Source organism: Bubalus bubalis, chromosome 12, assembly GCF_019923935.1.
Source record: "Bubalus bubalis isolate 160015118507 breed Murrah chromosome 12, NDDB_SH_1, whole genome shotgun sequence".
In the NCBI taxonomy this organism is placed as follows: domain Eukaryota; kingdom Metazoa; phylum Chordata; class Mammalia; order Artiodactyla; family Bovidae; genus Bubalus; species Bubalus bubalis.
The window spans coordinates 87,984,651-87,993,098 of NC_059168.1; positions in this window are offsets into that span (position 1 = coordinate 87,984,651).

The following is an 8,448-nucleotide window of genomic DNA, read 5'->3' on the forward strand; positions in this document are numbered from 1 at the left end:
TCACATGGATTAACTCATTAAATCCTAGTAAGTATATGCTGTCATTGTCCCCAGTGTAGAGATAAGGAGTCTGAAACACAGATGTATAACTTCTACTTGACAACAATGCATTAGATTTTTATGGCTGTTTCCTAAACTACTGACATCGTTATCTTAGTGAGAAAACCAAAGCCTTGGCAGTTTGAGACCCCTCCATCCCCCTGCCCCCAAGGTCAGTCAGCTAGTAAACAGGACCAAGACCCCAGCCCTGGTTTTCTGGCTCCAAATCTAATGATTCTTCCAGCCCACTCCATTTCTGCCAGTTAGCCATCACTCTGTCCTCCATGGGTCTGCAGTGTCCCATATTCCATTGCTGTAGAAAATGTTAGTGGAGAGTATTAAACATGCCCGTCTTCACACTCTGCAGGACAAGTCCTGGTTTTCCCAGGAAGCTCTTCTCCTTTCTCGGTCCTCTCTGCCTGAGCCTGGTAGCCTCAAAGCCAGCAGTAAAGGAGCCCAGCTTTGTAGGCTACCTGGGCCTTTAAATCCTGTGTATCTCAAAATGAACTCTCTTGTCTGGTTCCACTGTCCTCATTGACTGGAGCTCCTAAACTGGTGCTGGGGGGCGGGGTGGGGAGTGTGTCAGAGTGTGCCTGTGCAACTGTGTATTTAAATGTGACCTTGCCAGACAACTGACTTGATTAAGCCCATCACTGAAACCCCATAGCATCAACGGAAGTATTTTTCCTTCAGTGTTTCCTAAAAGCAATGAGACACTGACAGCTGATGGAAACACGGTATGTGAGGTCTGACCCTGGTGATGTACACAGCTGTAAGTCATTACTTTTCACTGCAGAATAGTATTCTATTATATGAATATGTATAACTTATCTGTTTACCTCATTGGATATTGGGTTATTGCCAATTTTCATTGCAAAGTTTGTATGACTATGCATTATATGTCTCCTGTTGAACTTGTGCAAGAGCTGGGACTTTTTCTGACAAATTTCTGGATTTGAGTTATTTTTTAAAACGTGTACTTTTGTGATCACAAGAAAATCACAGGAAGAAAAGACTCTCTTGGTTTACTGAAGCACTAAACTCCCCAGGGACAGGTCTAATTGGAATTGCTGTGACAACCATGAAGCCCTTACTGAGGTCTCAGGGCTGGGAGTGAGTGAACACAAGAGATTGATAATCAGTACAAGGGGCCTTGTATTTTGAGACGATGCAAGAAGACAGCTATGATGGAGGCCCTGACGCTGTGGATGTGATGGGGAGAACGTACGTGTGCCCAGCACGCCCTAGAATTCCAACCTCCCGTTCCTCTGTCACCAGCTGAATGTATCCCCTCAAATGTCGGCCGTCACTTCACGTGCCGCTCGTCTAAAACAAAGCTCAAGACCATCCGTCAGACCAACTCTCCCCACTGGGTTTTCCTCCTTGTCATGGGTGCCATAATTATCTCTGTTACTCAGGCTCAGAACTGGAGATGTCTTTGCCTCCGCTCTCTGCCACCCCCTCATTGCATCCATCACCAGGCTCTCAGGTCTCTGCAGTGTCTGTCCAGACCACCCCACTAGGGTCCCTCCACCTTGAATCCAGCCACCTTCCACCTGCCTCTCCCTCTCCCCACTTCATTCCAGACTGCACACGATGCTGATGGAGCCTCCTAAAACACAGAGTTCATTTCCTGCTCATTGGTGGTGATGACTCCCCTGTCACTCAACGTACCCAATTTGAGTCATTTGCAGTTTATTCCTGTGCAAATTGATTTCTAAGCTAAAGTTTTTCATTTCCCTAGTTTTTCCTGAATATTAACAAATATCTTCAGGAAACTAATTTCACAGATGGTCCTTATTTTTGTGAGTTTGTTCTTATTTCCTCCCATGCCCAGGTGCATGCTCTTTTCTTCCTCACATGCTGTTCCTTCTTGGCACAACATCTTCTCCTGAAATGTAATTGTCTGGGGTATCCATTAAAGCTTATCACAACCCAAGGGAGTGCCCATTTGTCACTGCCATATGCAAGGTACTGGGCCAAGGGTCAAACTTGAACTTGGTGTGCAGCAAGTTAATGGAATTTATGACTGTAAGAGTTGCCATAAGTTGAAAAATAACTGGCTCTCAAATATTTTAGAAAAATTTAATGAGTGATAAGTGATTAAGAGGGTTATTGTGTAACTTATGGAAGCACAAGAGTCTGGTACTTAACAACATTCAGAGCATAAAGGTCTCCAGAGAGACCTTGAAAGATTCAAGTGCCCTTAATTTGTAAATTAAAAATGAGATTCCGAATGTTTTCCAACATGTTGCAACTTGTTTTGACTTGCAGCAGCATTAATCTCGACATTGTCTAAATTAATCTTGTTCTAGCAGCCTTGAAAAATAGAAGAATGTATTATTATGCATTGACTTAAAAGGAATTATCATTACTTGGAGCAAAGAATAGTAAAGGTTATGTGAAGTCAATTTTTTATGTGAAATATAAATATATAAAGAGTGATTTGATTGGAATGAAGTGACATCAAAAGTGAGCGTGTGGCCTTGAAAATTAAACAAGATACAGATGATATTGATGATCAGCCTGTTGGTCATTTACATGATCATGATAAAGGTGAGTGCTGTGACTTCAACATTGTGACAAGGGCTGGAAAAAGAGGTAACATTGGGAGCGAGTCATGTGTCCTGAAGGACAAACTGAACACAAGGTAAGACTTTAAAATCTGTACCATGACTCTGAATGACAAATGGAGAATTCAAAGGCTTAGCATTTGTTCTGGTCTTTCAAAAGAAACTGGACGAAAATAGCGTGGATTTGAGGAAAACAGTAATTGGAGATGAAAGGTGGTGTTTTCTCTGTGACCCAGAAACAAAGCGTCAAAGTTTGCGCTGGAAAATTACAACATTCCCAACATCCCCAAAAGCACACATGTCCAAATCTCAAATAGCAGGCCTGTTGCTTTGCCTCTCTGCCATCTGCAGGACGTTCAGATGCGGAGGTCAAGAGTCCATCCAGCTCATCACATGCACACATGCACATGCACACGCACACACACACACGTGCTGATGGCCCACGAGATGCACAGCAGCGGTGCACAGTGAAGAGTCCATCCAGCTCATCACACACACACACACACACACACACACACATGCTGACAGCCCATAGGATGCTCAGCAGAGATGCACAGTCGAGTCCATCCAGCTCATCACACACACACACGCACATGTGCTGACTGCACAGTCAAGAGTCCATCCAACTTACACACAAACACACACACACACGTGCTGATGGCCCACAGGATGCTCAGAGTTGCACAGTCGAGTCCATCCAGCTCATCTCACACACACACGTGCTGACGCCCCACAGGATGCTCAGCAGAGCTGCACAGTCTGAGGCCTCACCACATCAGGACCAGCTGAAAGGGGCTTTCAGAGAAACAGCTTCTCCCCAAAAGCTATTACGAGATTTATCAGTTCAGCCTTTCTGAGGAGGTTCTATGGAGGGCTCTTTAGGTGAGGGCCTTAGCGGGTGTTACATGAAAAACTGGATTTATGGTCTCATTAGTCTTGAAAGTCCAGTCAAACAGTTTTTTGTTACATAATTTCTTAGACCTTTCAATGTGTGCTTTGAAACTTCAAGAAGAGAAAATGACGTGCAGTCGCTTCCAAATATTGTTGTCGTTTAGTTGCTCAGTCGTGTCTTACTCTTCACTACCCCACGGACTCTAGCCTGTCAGGCTCTTCTGTCCATGGGATTCTCCAGGCTAGAATACTGGAGTGGGTTGCCATTTCCTTCTCCAGGGGATCTTCCCGATCCAGGGATCAAACCCACGTCTCTTGTGTCTCCTTCGTTGACAGGTGGATTCTTTGCCGCTGAGCCACCGGGGAAGACCCTTCTGAATACATCCAACCCGGGTTCTTGTCCCCCTGAGCAATGTGTAGGACACTATTCCATGCAACAGCCTGTAAAGGGCCTTGCTTCATTAAAGCCTTTCCTCCAAATGACTTCTGGAAATATCAGTAAAGCAAATCGGCCATTGAGCACACTCAAAAAGCAATGATGTTCCTGTTTAAATGATCCCAGGAGGAGAGCCATCTGAGGCTGGTCCTCAGAGTGTAGGACACTCATGTGGCCAAGTCTAAGTCCTCGGGCTTTCTGTTAACTAGTTACTGACTTCATACCCATCAGGGCAGGAAGAATGAACACATGCATCTCTCTTCTCCGTCCTGATGAATCAACCTCCAAGGTCAGAGAGCTCAGGAAAGGAGACACTGTTATCTAGAAAGCCTGGGGAAGCGTGAAGTGATTTAGAGGAGTGAGCTACATCCCGGCTACCTACCAACAGGCCCCTAAAGAGAAGAGACTTGTGCAGGGCTCTCAAAGGCCCTCGAAGGCTCTGGGGGCATAGGGGCGCCCCCTAGAGGGCGCGCTTAAATGGGATGAAAAATGGACAGTAGGCTATAGTCTTCTTAGGCGGTTTAAAGTCCCCTCCTCCTTTTGCTCCCTAGAACTGTTTGTAGCTGGTGAGTTCCAGTTCAATGGAAGCTAGATGTAATCGAGTTGTCATGGGATAGAACACTAAAAATAAGGTTTGAGAGTGAATTGCTACATAATTTCTAGCATATAACTTGGAAGAAGTTTATGTTCTATCAAAAGAGCACCCAATTCCATCTACTTCTTTAATATGAGGTTTCTTGGCACTTAAATCTATTCCAGTAAAAACACCACTATTAAAATTCATGCTGAACTCTGGCTCATTCTATACAAAAGTAACCTTCATCCATGGATTCTTAAAATAACTGAAGAACAACAGTCTTACCTATATCATTAAAAAATGTTTTTCTTATAAAACATTATCTTAATGTTTATAAAAATGTTTAAATGTTGAGTGATTTGTGATAACTGGAAACAAAAATATTTATAACTTCAATATATATATGTGCATATACATATATATATATATATATATGTTATTTTGCAGAAAGGCATCAGTTCAGTTCAGTTTAGTCGCTCAGTCATGTCCGACTCTTGGCGACCCATGAATTGCAACACGCCAGGCCTCCCTGTCCATCACCAACTCCCGGAGTTCACTCAAACTCACATCCATCGAGTCGGTGATGCCATCCAGCCATCTCATCCTCTGTCGTCCTCTTCTCCTCCTGCCCCCAATCCCTCCCAGCATCAGAGTTTTTTCCAATGAGTCAACTCTTCACATGAGGTGGCCAAAGTATTGGAGCTTCAGCTTCAGCATCAGTCCTTCCAATGAATATTCAGGACTGATTTCCTTTAGGATGGACTGGTTGGATCTCCTTGCAGTCCACAGGACTGTCAAGAGTCTTCTTCAACACCACAGTTCAAAAGCATCAATTCTTCGGCGCTCAGCCTTCTTCACAGTCCAACTCTCACATCCATACATGACCACAGGAAAAACCATAGCCTTGACTAGATGAACCTTTGTTGGCAAAGTAATGTCTCTGCTTTTGAATATGCTATCCAGGTTGGTCATAACTTTCCTTCCAACGAGTAACTGTCTTTTAATTTCATGGCTGCAATCACCATCTGCAGTGATTTTGGAGCCCCAAAAAATCAAGTCTGACACTGTTTCCACTGTTTCCCCATCTATTTCCCATGAAGTGATGGGACCAGATGCCACGATCTTAGTTTTCTGAATGTTGAGCTTTAAGCCAACTTTTTCAGTCTCCTCTTACATTTTCATCAAGAGGCTTTTGAGTTCCTCTTCACTTTCTGCCATAAGGGTGGTGTCATCTGCATATCTGAGGTGATTGATATTTCTCCCGGCAATCTTGATTCCAGCTTGTGTTTCTCCCAGTCCAGAATTTCTCATGATGTACTCTGCATATAAGTTAAATAAGCAGGGTGACAATATACAGCCTTGACGTACTCCTTTTCCTATTTGGAACCAGTCTGTTGTTCCATGTCCAGTTCTAACTGTTGCTTCCTGACCTGCATATAGGTTTCTCAAGAGGCAGGTCATGTGGTCTGGTATTCCATCTACACATGGACATCACCAGATGGTCAACACCGAAATCAGATTGATTATATTTTTGCAGCCAAAGATGGAGAAAGGCACAGTAGGATACTAAGTAAATGATTTTCAAATGCAAGCACACATTACATAGAATAAAATTTTGTGGGTGAAGTGGGATAGTAACAGTAGTTCAGGGAGAAAAAGAAACCGTATGAAATTCTTGACTTCTAAAGAAGAAATGGCTCTTGTACTTTAAATACGGGTGATCACTGCTATCAAATTGTGCTGATACACTTAAGAGAATAATGTAATGAGTTTGTGTGCAAATGTATTTTGCAGACACTTAAACTTGTAACAAAAATTTTAGATGGCAACTTAAAACTATGTGAGTAGGTAGATGGTTTTTCAAAATCCTTTAAGGAAGTTATACCAAAAAAGTATTTGGAGATTATAATTATTTTTTTGTGTGGAAGCTGCATTTTATTTGAAAATCCACCCATTTTTGCTAACAGGCATTTTAAGATTGTAAACAAAAGTAGAATCTGCAGAGACAATGCAACAAGTACGCTTAAATTCACGTACAGAATTGCTTTCCTACAACAAACTGTCCTTCGTAAGGCCCCTCTCAACCCAAACATTAAGATGTATTTGCACAAAGAACCAATTAACAGTGCAGTTTAATTCTTTGTTAACTAAACTCTTAGGTAGACATTAATTTTAAAGATCCTATTTCCCCTTATTTCAAAGGTACATGATCATAACATGGCATGAGCCAAATAAAAGGTTATATAACTCTTAAACGATGTGAAGTCTTAGCTTCTCTGATGATGTTCAGGTTATCAAATACTGTGTAAGGAGTCCCCCAAAACTGATTGGCAGAACAATTTTATAAGCTGTTATTTATAAAGATTTTTAAAATATTGTATTAAATATTTTATAAATATTTTTATATTTATCTTATAGTCCTGGGTTAGAAGTATTATTCCAACTGTCCTGGGGTTGACCTGGCTCAGCCAGGTGTTCCCACTTAGGGTCTCCATGCCATAGTGGTCGGTCAGATGGTGGCAGGGCTGGAGGCCTCTCAGAGGTGTTCTCACTCACGTGTCTGATGTGTGACGCGGTGGCAGCTGTAGGTGTCAACCCCCACACACGTTCTCTCTCTCTGCAGCTTGGGCTTCCTCACAAAATGGCAGTTACGTTCCCAGGGTGAATGTCCTGAGATTGAGAGAGCGAGAACCAGGCAGCAGTTAAATCGCCTCTTATGACCCAGCCCTGGAATTCACAGAGCACCCTCTCCATCGCATTCACAAGGTTCAACCCTGTTTCAAGGGCAGGAGACGGCCTTGAGCTCTTGTTGCTGACCATGTAGAAATATTTTTGCAGTTATTTTTGGAACATACAAACTATCACAGATCACTACAGGGATTGCTGTTGTTCAGTGACTGAGTTATGCCTGACCCTTCAGGACCCCATGGAATGCAGCACGCCAGGCTTCCCTGTCCTTTACCACCTCCCGGAGTTTGCTCAAGCTGGTGTTCACTGAGTCGGCGATGCCATCCAACCACCTCATCCTCTGTCATCCCCTTCTCCTCCTGCCCTCAATCTTTCCCAGCATTAGGGTCTTTTCCAATGAGTCGGCTCTTTGCATCAGGTGGCCAAATATTGGAGCTTCAGCTTCAGCCTCAGTCCTTCCAATGAATATTCAGGGTTGATTTCCTTTAGGGACTACAGGGATGAGGAAGACAAACAGTCTGCTAGGATGCTATCATGGCAGAAAAATGGATGAACACATAGCTCTGCTACATGCTAGATGCACCCAGACTGATTTTAGAGAGCTGTTCATCTCCAGGGCAGAATTATAGACAGCATGATGGAACTCAAAGATCTCTTGCTGAGTTTCTCGTGAGATTGAGAGCTGGCTGGGGCACGTGCTTGTCCATACCTCCCGAGGGTCAAATGCTTGTGACCTCCCTCCTTCCAGGGGCTGCACAGAAGCTCTGTCTTGGCTGAAAATATTTGAAATCAAGCAGATCTTTTCCCTCAATGCTGAAGCCTTCCACATACTTCTGGGATGTTATTGCCTCCATTTTTTTCCCCTGCAGGATGATTTTCTTCGTAGGGAAATGTCAGTTAAAATTTACACCCTTACTGTAGTGAAAAAGATGTAAAAAATAGAAATGGCTTTCTTTTCAGACACTGTCACTATCTCTCTCTTGCATATGGCTTCCAGTAAGAGTTTTTTTTTTTTTTTTTTCCTCCTTCTTCTCCTACTTCACTGATGGTTTGGCTATGGAATCTCAGAAAACTTGGGCTCTTGCCTATAACTAAGAATGCAAAGTCCTGATACAGAAAATGTTGAAGTGTATAAAAATCGATACTTACTATTTTTAGATTGCATATCAACATAAGACTTAGAATTCAAGTCCCTTGTCTTTATCTATTAGCAGATGCTACACAAAAGCGATCCCTTTCTTGTG